General features: G+C 41.3%; 1 protein-coding gene across 1 annotated transcript in view; it reads left to right on the top strand.

Annotated features, from left to right (window-relative positions):
* Window positions 1-10,765, top strand: part of TRMT11 (tRNA methyltransferase 11 homolog) — a 196,688-nt gene extending 185,923 nt beyond the window's left edge. Inside the window, exon 14 of the mRNA XM_021937911.2 lies at window positions 10,670-10,765. The gene's annotated coding sequence lies outside the window, so the exon portion shown is untranslated. The remainder of the gene's footprint in view (window positions 1-10,669) is intronic.
* The last annotated feature ends 1,418 nt before the right edge of the window (window positions 10,766-12,183 follow it).

The raw sequence follows: 12,183 nt of genomic DNA, 5'->3' as shown, positions 1-12,183 counted from the left end.
TATAAATTTCCCTCTAACCACTGCTTTAGCTGCATCCCAGAGATTCCAGCATGTTGTATCTTTGTTCTCATTGGTTTCAAAGAACTTATTTATTTCTGCCTTCATTTTGTTATTTATCCAGTAGTCATTCAGGAGAAGGTTGTTCAGTTTCCATGTAGTTGCACCTGTTTTGAGTAAGTTTCTTAATCCTGAGTTCTAATTTGATTGCACTGTGGTCTGAGAGAATGTTATGATTTCTGTTCTTTTGCAGTTGCTAAGGAGTGTTTTACTTCCAATTATGTGGTCAATTTTAGAATAAGTGCTATGTGGTGCTGAGAAGAATGTATATTCTGCTGATTTGAGATGGAGAGTTTTGTAGTTGTCTATTAGGTCTGCTTCATCCAGAGCTGAGCTCAAGTCCTGAATATCCTTGTTAATTTTCTGTCTCATTGATCTGTCTAATATTGACAGTGGGGTGTTAAATTCTCCCACTATTATTGTATATGAGTCTAAGTCCTTTTGTAGGTCTCTAAGAACTTGCTTTATGAATCTGGGTGCTCCTGTATTGGGTGCATATATATTTAGGATAGTTACCTCTTCTTGTTTCATTGATCCCTTTATCATTTTGTAATGTCCTTGTCTTTTTTTATCTTTGTTGGTTTAAAGTCTGTTTTTTCAGAGACTAGGATTGCAACCCTGCTATTTTGTGTGTTCCATTTGCTTGGTAAATCTTCCTCCATCCCTTTATTTTGAGGCTCTGTGTGTCTTTGCACATGAGATGGGTCTCCTGAATACAGCACACTGATGGGTCTTGACTCTTTATCCAATTTTCCCATCTATCTTTTAATTGGGGCATTTAGTCCATTTACATTGAAATTAATATCATTGGCTGGGTGCAGCGGCTCACACCTGTAATCCCAGCACTTTGGGAGGCTTAGGTGGGTGAATCAGAAGGTCAGGAGTTCAAGACCAGCCTGGTCAACATGGTGAAATCCCATCTCTACTAAAAATAAAAAAAAAATTAGCTGTGCATAGTGGTAGGTGCCTATAATCCCAGCTACTCAGGAGGCTGAGGTAGGAGAATCACTTGAACTTGGGAGGTGGAGATTGCAGTGAGCTGAGATGGGCGCCACTGCCCTCCAGCCCAGTGATAGAGTGAGACTCTGCCTCAAAAAAAAAAAAAAAGAAATTCTTATGTGTGAATTTGATCCTATCTTTATGATGCTAGCTGGTTATTTTGCCCATTAGTTGATGCAGTATTTTCATAGTGTTGATGGTCTTTACATTTAGGTATGTTTTTGCAGTGGCTGATACTGGTTTTTCATTTTCATATTTAGTGCTTCCTTCAGGAACTCTTGTAAGGCAGGCCTGCTTGTGACAAAAATCCCTCAGCATTTGCTTGTCTTTAAAGGATTTTATTTCTCCTTTGCTTATGAAACTTAGTTTGGGTGGATATGAAATTCTGGGTTGAAAATTCTTTTCTTTAAGAATGTTGAATATTGGTCCCCACTCTCTCCTGGCTTCTAGGGTTTCTGCAGAGAGATCTGCTGTTAGTCTGATGGGCTTCCCTTTGTGGGTAACCCGACATTTCTCTCTGGCTGCCCTTAACATTTGCTCCTTCATTTCAACCTTGGTGAATCTGATGATTATGTGTCTTGGGGTTGCTCTTCTCAAGGAGTATCTTTGTGGTATTCTTTTCCTGAATTTGTATGTTGACCTGTCTTGCTAGGTTGGAGAAGTTCTCCTGGATAATATCCTGAAGTGTGTTTTCCAAGTTCGTTCCATTCTCCCCATCACTTTCAGGTATACCAATCAAATGTAGGTTTGGTCTTTTCACATAGTCCCATATTTCTTGGAGGATTTGTTAGTTCCTTTTAATTCTTTTTTCTCTAATCTTGTCTTCATGCTTTATTTCATTAAATTCATCTTCAATCTCTGATATCCTTTCCTCCGCTTGATCGATTCAGCTATTCATACTTGTGTATGCTTCATGAAGTTCTCATGCTGGGTTTTTCAGCTCCACCAGGTCATTTATATTCTTCTCCAAACTGGTTATTCTAGTTAGCAGTTCGTGTAACCTTTTATCAAGGTTCTTAGCTTTCTTCCATTGGGTTTTTGGAATTTTCAGCCTTTTTGCTCTGGTTTTTCTTCATTTTCGTGGATTTATCTATCTTTGGTCTTTGGTATTGGAGGCCTTTGGATGGGGTTTTTGCATGGGCATCCTTTTGGCTGATGTTGATGCTATTCCTTTCTGTTTGTTAGTTTTCCCTCTAATAGTCACGACCCTCTTCTACAGGTCTGCTGGAGGTTGGTGGAGGTCCACTCCAGACCCTGCTTGTCTGGGTATCACCAGCAGAGGCTGGAGAACAACAAAGATTGCTGCCTGTTTCTTCCTCTGGAAGCTTCATCCCAGAGGGGCACCACCAGATGCCAGCCAGAGCTCTCCTGTATGAGGTGTCTCCCAGACAGGACACACGGGGGTCAAGGACCCACTTGAGGAGGCAGTCTGTCCCTTAGCAGAGCTTAAGTGCTATGATGGGAGATCTGCTGCTCTCTTCAGAGCCAGCAGGCAGGAACATTTAAGTCTACTGAAGCTGCACCCAGAGCTGCCCCTTCCCTCAGGTGCTCTGTCTCAGGGTGATGGGAGTTTTATCTATAAGACCCTGACTGGGGCTGCTGCCTTTCTTTCAGAGATACCCTGCCCAGAGAGGAGGAATATAGAGAGGCAGTGTGGTTACAGTGGCTTCATGGTGCTGTGGTGGGTTCTGCACCCAGTTCAAACTTCCTGGAGGCTTTGTTTACAGTGTAAGGGGAAAACTGCCTACTTAAGCCTCAGTAATGATGGGCGCCTCACCCCCCACCAAGCTCCAGTGTCCCAGGTTGACTTCAGACTGCTGTGCTGGCAGCAAGAATTTCAAACCAGTGCATCTTAGCTTGTTGGGCTTCATTGAGGGTGGGATCCACTGGGCAAGACCTCTCAGCTCCTTAACTTCAGCTCCCTTCCAGGGGAGTAAATGGTTCTGTCTCGCTGGCATTTCAGACACCACTGGGGTATGAAAAAAAACTTCTGCAGCTAGCTCAGTGTCTGCCCAAATGCCCAGTTTTGTGCTTGAAACCCAGGGCCCTGTGGGTAGGCACCCAATGGAATCTCCTGGTCTGTGAGTTGCGAAAACCATGGGAAAAGCATAGTGTCTGGGCTGGATAGCACTGTTCCTCATGGCACAGTCCCTAACAGCTTCCCTTGGCTAGGGGAGAGAGTTCCCTGACCCCTTGCACTTCCCATGTGAGGTGATGCCCCACCCTGCTTCTGCTCGCCCTCCATGGGCCACACCCACTGTCTAACCAGTCCCAATGAGATGAAGTGGGTACCTCAGGAAATGCAGAAATCACCTGCCTTCTTCATTGATCTCACTGGGAGCTGCAGATCGGAGCTGTTTCTAGCCGTCTTGCCAGCCATGTGTTATGGTTCTTGAAACATTAATTTGCTACTGTGTGTTCAGCTTACCTAAAAAATAAAGTATGGGAATCAGTGAATTTTGAGGAGAAGGCAATGCTCTTATGTGTGTGTATACGTATGTGTCTGTATTTGTGCCTATGGATAATCATTAGTTTCTCAAATGTATGCAAGTGATACCACACATATGTGTATTTCCTACTCTTTATACACTCAACAGACCAGCCTTCTTTTTCCACCTCAGACATATGTTTCCGGGTAGGTTTCCTGATTTGTAATCAGTCAGCCTCTGATATTCACTGTGACTTTAGTTTCCAGCCCTGTCTGGAAGAACTCCAGCCTGGAAGAATGTAAACATATTATTCAGAAGCCTGTGATGTTGGAAAGAGGAGGGTTTGGATGATTCTTGTTTTTGTTTGGGCTTGGGTCAGTGTCTCCCATTTATAGCTGGAATGTGAACTGCACGGCTTCAGATGTGTTTTGGAAGATTGATGTGGGCCTCATGAAACTCAGCTACAGTGGAGCCTCAGGAGGCTAGGAGCTGGTTACCATGTTAAGAAACACATTTCATTTTATCAGTGAATATTGATGCTGAACAGTGAAGCTGTGGCACTCCTTCTCTTACACTGGCAACCTCAGCCCTCCTAGAAAAGCTGTGTAGTCAGAACCAGTGTCAGGGGGAGTTCTTCACGGGTTCTCCAACAGTCTTTGATACTGAGTTAAAAGGTTCTACCCAGGGGATTTCAAGTTAAAATCCAAGAGCCAAACTTATTTCTGTTAATGATACGAAGGACATGTCATTGGTGAATGGAAAGAAAATGCTCTCAATGTATGGAGCTATAGGAACAAATGCTAGAAGTGAGGCTAAGTTTCTGCCAGCTGTATCCTGCTGATCATATTGGCCATTATGTTAAAATTGCCACTTTCCCTCTCCTTGGATGAAAAGAGATCTTGTTTTATTTTATTTTATTTTTCCAAGAAGGAGTTTTGCTTTGTTGCCCAAGCTGGAGTGCAGTGGTGCGATCTTGGCTCACTGCAACCTCTGCCTCCTGGGTTCAAACAATTCTCCTGCCTCAGCCTCCCAAGTAACTGGGGTTACAGGCGCATGCCACCTCATCTGGCTAATTTTTGTATTTTTAGTAGAGAAGGAGTTTCACCCTGTTGGCCAGGCTGGTCTCAAATTCCTGACCTCGTGATCTGCCAGCCTCAGCCTCCCAAAGTGCTGGGATTACAGGTGCGAGCCACCATGCCCTGCCATGAAAAGAAGTCTTGTAAAAGTACAAAGCACTTGTGCTTTTTTTCATGGGTGAGTCTACTTGTGGTGGATCCACTTGTCTCATACCATATGTCTACTTCTTTACTTTTTGATTCCCTAAGAAAATTTTACATATTTTTCAAAGAAAATGCAGGATCTAAAACAGAATTGCAAAGTTATTCCAAAATCAAACAGAACAAACTAGCCATTAATATTTAAAAGTCAGATCACACCTAAGAATCCGCATTTCTTTGTTCTCCTGGAATGCAGGTGCATGTGGTAGCACTGGATCTGCATTTCTGCATACTGGAACTGGGTAGGTGGAGCTACCTTTTAATGGGACACGTGCTCACAGTCTTATTAAGGCAGGCCAGCTTTACCCATTTGTGTGAGCTTCCCGGTCCTTGTAGGCATTTGAAATTTTAATGTTTGGTCTATAGGAAAGAAAACTTCTGCAATCTTTTTTTTTCTTCCTTGAGACTCTAAGTGATGTTTTGGAATTGGAAATGAGCTATGGTTAGTGAATGGAAATGGTCAGTGAAAATATGTAATTAAATGAACTTCCCTAGAGCCACAATCTAAGTGTATTTGGGCAACAGTGGTGCTTAGTGTTACCCATGTCAAAAAGACTCATCAGTCTGAATTTAGTTTTCATAGATACATGCCCAGGGGAAACATTTCCTCATGAAGATGACTCCTCTTGGTTTTGACTGCCTGAATAATCAGTTTGCAGTGGCTTCTTCAAAGAAGCCTGTCTCTCATGCTGTGATAAAACATGTGGTCACCTGGCTGGTGAAGGTTTCTGGGTTCCATAATATTTTACACAGGACACAAAAAAATGGAATGCTTTTGGACTTAAACCTTGTTTTCTTTTCAACTCCTACTGCCTAGAGGAGATGGTAGCCTTAGAGGAGTTCTTACATCCCCTCCTAGAACTGTGCAAATCTTTCAGGTCCCAACTGGTAACGGAGAAATTACTTTTTGTTATTTTGAAAATATAAACAGGAAAAATAAAACCATGATATTTCATGAAATACAACTTATTTTCTGTTTTTTACTAAATAAATTTTTAAAAAATGTGTTCATGTTCCTGACTCTCTTTAATGCTTTACCTTCCCATGGTCTCTATTATCTTGCGATTTATTTTATATAGTCTTTTTGCAGGAATCCTCCCATCTCATTAGATTTTTCTGTTTGTTCCTTTCCATGCTGCTGTATTTTCCTTTTATTTTAGAACCTGTGTCTAATTTGCCAGCTCTCTACTTTTATTCTTATGTTCCTTTTGTCAGCCTGGTGTCTTTTATTTTCTATTGTTTCATTTTCTCCCTCTCTGTGCCCTTCTTCATGTGCTATTATACAGGGTTTGCTTATTTTTCCCTTCTGTTCAGTTTGTTTTATTCTCTTACCATGTGTTTATACCTCCTGCTTCAAAAACAAAAAACCCCAAACTGGTTTTTACTTGTTTTAATTGTAACTCTCCCCCTAGTTTATTTATACTAACTTCACACTGTGAGTTTTTTATACTTGAAATTGCCAAAATTTCATTATCACTTAGTGTTCTCCCAACTTCCCACAGAAAATTTAATGGATGTTCTTTCCACGTGTCAGCTGCTGTGGTATCCAACCCAAGACGGAAGTCATTATGATCAGTTCTGACCACATTTTGTTCTTTCGCTGGCTGTATTACCTGAAGGAAGCCACAGTCTCTGTCTGAGTCTCATTTTTTTATCTGGTAAAGTTAACAGGGAGAACAAGGTGTGGTTCTCAGATGAGGCACACCTGTGAGCTTGCTAGACCTGTACTACCTCAGGCCTCACCCCACACTTCCTGACTTGGAATCTGCATTTTTACAAGATCTCCTGCTGATCTGTGTCCTCATGGAAATTTGAGAAGCACAACCTCGATGCTCTTTGAGGGTTTTTCCAGGTTTAACTTTGCTGAAAATAAGTGAAAACCTATTTTACTAAGTGAAAATAAATGACATATTTTAATAAATGAAAATAAGGGAAAAACATAAAGTGAAAACTGCTTTGATTACAAGGCACAGTAGAATAGCCTGGGAAGCATCAATCAAATGTCAGTGTCTTAGAGGTCCCTCCTCAGATCAGCTGATTCAGAAACTCTGGGGATGAGATTTTTTACTGTACCAGGTGATTTTAATGAGCAGGTTGCGACCCACTTAAATACGCTATTTAAAGTTTGACCTCCTTTACTGATGCCCTCAGTGCTGCCCTCTTTTGGTTGTGAGGTAAGGTAATTACTATGGAAAGAGGAACTTTGAAATATTTGGTTTCATCTACTTAAACCCACCAGAATTTATTTTGGGGAGGCCATAACTGGGGAGATAGATAACTATTGAAGGAGGCTATATGTATTTTTATAGCATTATGAAAGCAAAAAGCAGGATTCGCTTACTTTTTTTTTTCTCAAGACTGACTCAGACTTTTGCTGACAATGGGAGCATTTGTGCTAATAGAAGGAAGTAACCCTGGCAAGTGATAGATACAACATTGTATCCTGAGAGTCTTGGGGGTAGTGGGTGTGGGGGATATGTCAGTGGGATGGTTTTATTTCATCATAACTTGGTGCTGGTGTTGACTGGATACTCACAATTAGCCACATGCTATGATTGGGTTTCTGAACATTAAGTTCTAATTTATTTTTAATTATTTCAGGTTGTTGAACTGTAGCTGATTTAAGAAAACTTGAAACCAAGAGATTTTTTGTTTAACTGCTCTTATACTATTTTTAGTGTGAGAACTGGGGAGGGAATAGTCATAAAACAATTTGTCACAAGAGTGGAGGATGTGACAATACTATTAGGTGGTGATACTTTAATGTTGTAGTTTTAAAATTGGATCTTAAGAAACTGTGCCTTTAAATATTTTTTTTTTTGAGAGAGTTTTGCTCTTGTTGCCCAGGCTGGAGTGCAATGGCGTGATCTCGGCTCATTGCAACTTCTGCCTCCCGGGTTCAAGTGATTCTCCTGCCTCAGCCTCCCGAGTAGCCAGGAGTACAGGCAGCCCACCACCAGGCCCAGCTAATTTTTGTATTTTTAGTAGAGAAAGGGTTTCACCATATTGGCTAGGCTGGTCTCAGACTCCTGATCTCAGGTGATCTGCCTGCCTCAGCCTCCTGAACGGCTGGGATTACAGGCAAGAGCCACCGCACCTGGCCTTTAAAGACCTTTTTTTAAAAAAGATTAAATGGTTTTCACCAGCGCTCAATGAGAAACACAAACATTATTACATTTTTTGGAGTGGTTGAATTACTTGATCAAAATTTAAAAAAAAAAAAAAAAACAGTATTTTCCCTAAGCGGTTTTTGCTTAGTACAGCACCCTTTTTTCCCTTCAGTTTTCATGTCCTGAATTATTTCTGCATCATTAAGTTTAGCTGAGAAGCCAAAATTCTGTCATTGTGGGGGGATTGCTGAGGTGTCACATCAATGAAGGGAGGTATTTAGAATAAGATGTCATTTTGGTCTGTTCTTGAGTGTTACTCCAAGAAGTTATGTGAGCAGAGAAACACTAATCCTGTAGGCCATCTGTCTTTCCCATCATGTGGCAGAACCCCCATGTAGAATCTCTAGTCAAGGTTGGACCTTGGCTGCATTTCATGACATCTGAAAAGAGTCCCCGGTAGTTATGTGATTTTTACCTCACAGATTGCTCAGAATCACATAAAGACTCAACAGATACTTCCTCACAACTTTATTCTAGCCCTGGTCAAAAGTGTGAAGTAGGACATTTTTCTTCAAGTGTATTTTTTTCTGTCTTATCGAAACACTTTCAATACTGTTGGCATGACTTTGTGTCCCATCCATCCACTATTTGCTGTACTCACAGCTGTTACCTCTGCAGGGAATCTTTGCAAACTAGAGTCTTCATTCTTTCATGGTCCTAGGTAATATGCTTAAAAGGGATAGTGGAGCTGTAACACTCACTTTTCCTAAACTTAGGCTGTAAAAGTCTCTGATACATGCAAGATCAGAGAAAATGTAGAACAAAGGAGGCATATGGACAAGGTGAGGATACTGGGAAGATAATAAATTTGTGCAGAAGGGAAGGGAGTTTATAAAATGTGGGAAGAGTCAGAGAAGGCTGGCAGGAGGTGTACTGGGGTGTAAGAAAGATATGTGTAATATGTAGATAGAGAAGATATGTCATGAGGCCTCGTAATGCCCTCATTACCATTATGGTTAGGTAGTTGCCAACAGGTGTTTTGGAGCACCTACTGTGTGCCAAATGTTGTTCTGGTGCTGGGGGTATGGCAGTAAATGAGCCTAGCAGAATTTCTGTCTTCAAGCAGCTAACATTCTATTCTAGTAAAAAAGTTCTCTTGCCCTTGCTAAGTTTAAAATGCCTGTTTATGGCGAAGGAGTAGAAATGGTAGATGCTTTATATAAAAATATATGATTTGTCTTGGCAAAGCATCCTTGAGGAGAGATTAGTACAGTGAAAAAAAGTATTGAGTAACATTCTCCCCATTTCCACCTTTCTGTCAGGTCATAGATATAAATTACAGTTCTGGCCGTCGTTCACCCTCACATAGCTTTCTGGCATCCTTTCCCATTCTCTGAACATGAGAGGAATGAGAAGGTTATTTGGAAGGTCGCTGGTCTTAGGAGTTGTCCTGCTACAGTTACTGGAGAATCTTGAATTTCATCTGGAAAGACTGCAAGGCAGCCGGGGCAAGCATGCTATGAGAAGTCAATTGGTGAGCAGACCCCAGAGATGAGAAGCATATGGGAAGTCAACCCCATGATTTGCTTCCTTAAAAACTATGGGCTGTGGATGGATTTTAAATCCTCCTCTAAATACAAGACTGGTGTTAGTGGCTGTTTGCAGGCAAACCAAAGGAACTTAGCATCCTTCGGTGTGTTACAGAGACTGTGTGGCTTCAAGCAGTGAAGTAAGGAATTCTTTTTGCCTTTTTTCTCATATACCCAACCTGGAAACCAGTAGAATTTCTGACAGTGCATCCGGTTCCTGGTGTGCTGCAGAAGTGATTAGTGTGTCATGTCACTGTGGCCTCTTTCTTTGTCCCAGGAGAAGGTCTGGGGAACAGAAGAGCAGAGTCCTGCCTGGGATTGTGTGGGTACGGGAGCTATTCCTTCTCAATAGATAGTGTAAGAAGTGCTGATCCAAGGTCCTGGCTACTCAAAGTGTGTTCCTAGCAGCTTGCTGGACACACAGAATCTCAAGTTCCATCCCAGAACCTGATGTTTTTATATGGAGCACTGGCCTTGGCAACACATGTTCTTTCCTCACCTTTCTGTAGCCTCTCATTCCCCACTGTCACCCACTCCTCTCTAGGCTATCCCCAGGAATGGCATGGTGGAGTGTTGGTGAAGGTGTAGCCGCAAACATTCTGATCTTTATTTTACGAACTCTAAACCCAGAAGACTCCAAACCCAGAAAAGTCTAAGTCACAGAAAACAAAGGACAGTCTTATTTCAGACACATCTACAATCTTTGCTGGTTAAATGTCAGGAAGCCCACAAAAAGCTGCCATATATCTTAGGGTGTGAATTTTGAATCTGTACTTCTTGACATCTGTTGGGCAACCATGCCCTTCAGTTTACCAAAATATGGAAATTTAATTATGGCATTCTACCCAAATAATGAGGAAAATGCTGATGCTTCTTTCAGCCTCAGGACCTTAAAGCCACACTGTTCTTAACCACGCTTGCCTATATGGCACTTAGCACTTTACACAAAAAATAAACAGAGGTATTTATTCTCTGGGAGTCAATATAAATGCTTTCTGTTTTGTAAAATAGGAACAGTATTTGGTTCCATTATCACAGATATCTTGCAGATAAGTGAAAAATCTTCAATTAAGGTTATATCTAGTTAAAGGAATTTTTCTCTTCAGTCTATATCCCCATCCTGAATGTCCTTGCCTGTTAGTTCCTTGCAGGTGAAAGGTAAAAAATCTTTGCAACTTCATGCTATAATTGTGCCTTTGAATTTTCAGAGGAAAAGACAGTGAGAGAGCAAGAGCAGATTGAGAAGCAGAAGACTGAGTCACAAAAAGAGAAAAGGACAGAAATGGAGCACCCTGGTAAGTCCCAACCACACCTATTCTTGGTGATAACAACCAAAGCTCAGAAAATGATTTCTTTTTTATTTTTTTTCTGAGACGGAGTCTTGCTCTGTCACCCAGGCTGGAGTGCAGTGGCGGGATCTCCACTCACTGCAAGCTCCCCTCCTGGCTTCACACCATTCTCCTGCCTCAGCCTCCCGTGTAGCTGGGACTACAGGCGCCCACCACCGCACCTGGCTAATTTTTTAAAATATAATTTTAGTAGAGACGGGGTTTCACCGTGTTAGCCAGGATGGTCTCAATCTCCTGACCCCGTGATCTGCCCGTCTCGGCCTCCCAAAGTGCTGGGATTACAGGCGTGAGCCACTGCGCCCGGCCAAAAATGATTTCTTACAGAATCATTTCTTATAGTATCAAAAGGAACCTATTGTATGTGCAAAGTCGATGCAGCTTTCCCAAGTTGGCTTCAAACTATTCAACTATGATATTAACATATTACCTTCAGCCAGTACGATACACATATTGGAATGCTTTGTATCATTGACTACTTTTCGTGTGTCTGTCCACTCTACTGTTTCAAACCCTTCGCGTTGAGACAGTGATTGAACCCAGGTATTCTTGTCAAGAATAGTTGGAGGAGCCTAGCGATAGATCAAAGTATGGAAGAATTAAACCTTGCTGTAACTTGATCTTCTTTGAGATTAGAGTGTCCAGGGTCCTCGCCAACCTGACACACTTGGCCCTGTTTTGACATAGGTTGGTAAGTTCTGTGTGCATTTGTAGACATTTTTTCATTCCTAGGGGTTTGGCTTCATTGAGATGTGAGTTGTGGAGCCAAAATACCAGGGAGGCTGACTGTTTTGTTGCAAGAGTTCGTTTATTTTGTGGTTGGGTTTGAAAAAAGCTAAAAACTGCCCTCAAATATCTGATTTAGCTGATTGCTAGGTTATCTAAATCAACTTGAAAACGTTGGATAAGCATTATTCAAACACTAAAGGCAACAAAAGTCTATTTAATTATGGTTATACCTAGCTTCCCAGCCGACTTCTTTTCCAGTTCCTTCCATCCTTTTACAAACCTGAGGAATGAACATAACAGAAAAGGAATTTTACTTAGTTATCATTAGAAAGCATGAATGTCATCAATTCATACATTTTTATTCAAGTTAGTACTCTGCAGACATCCTTGTTGGATATTTTATTCTGAGATTGCTAGAACTAAAGTTAGCCTTAATGACTTGAAACAATGACTTTTATAAATTTCTTCTGAAATGATGTTTTTTTACAAAATGTCCTGAAAATGATTTGATTATAGATAACACTGAGAATTTTACTTACTGCTGTTCATCAGAAAGACAGCCTGGGTCTCCTTTCCCTCTCCCCACCCCTTATCCCCCTTCTCAGAGATTAATTAAGGAAACATTTAAAAAAGTTTTCAGTTTTGGT

Source organism: Papio anubis, chromosome 6 (genome assembly GCF_008728515.1).
Source record: "Papio anubis isolate 15944 chromosome 6, Panubis1.0, whole genome shotgun sequence".
Taxonomy (NCBI): domain Eukaryota; kingdom Metazoa; phylum Chordata; class Mammalia; order Primates; family Cercopithecidae; genus Papio; species Papio anubis.
Note: the sequence above shows the minus strand (reverse complement) of the source record. Positions and strands in the feature narration are given on the sequence as shown.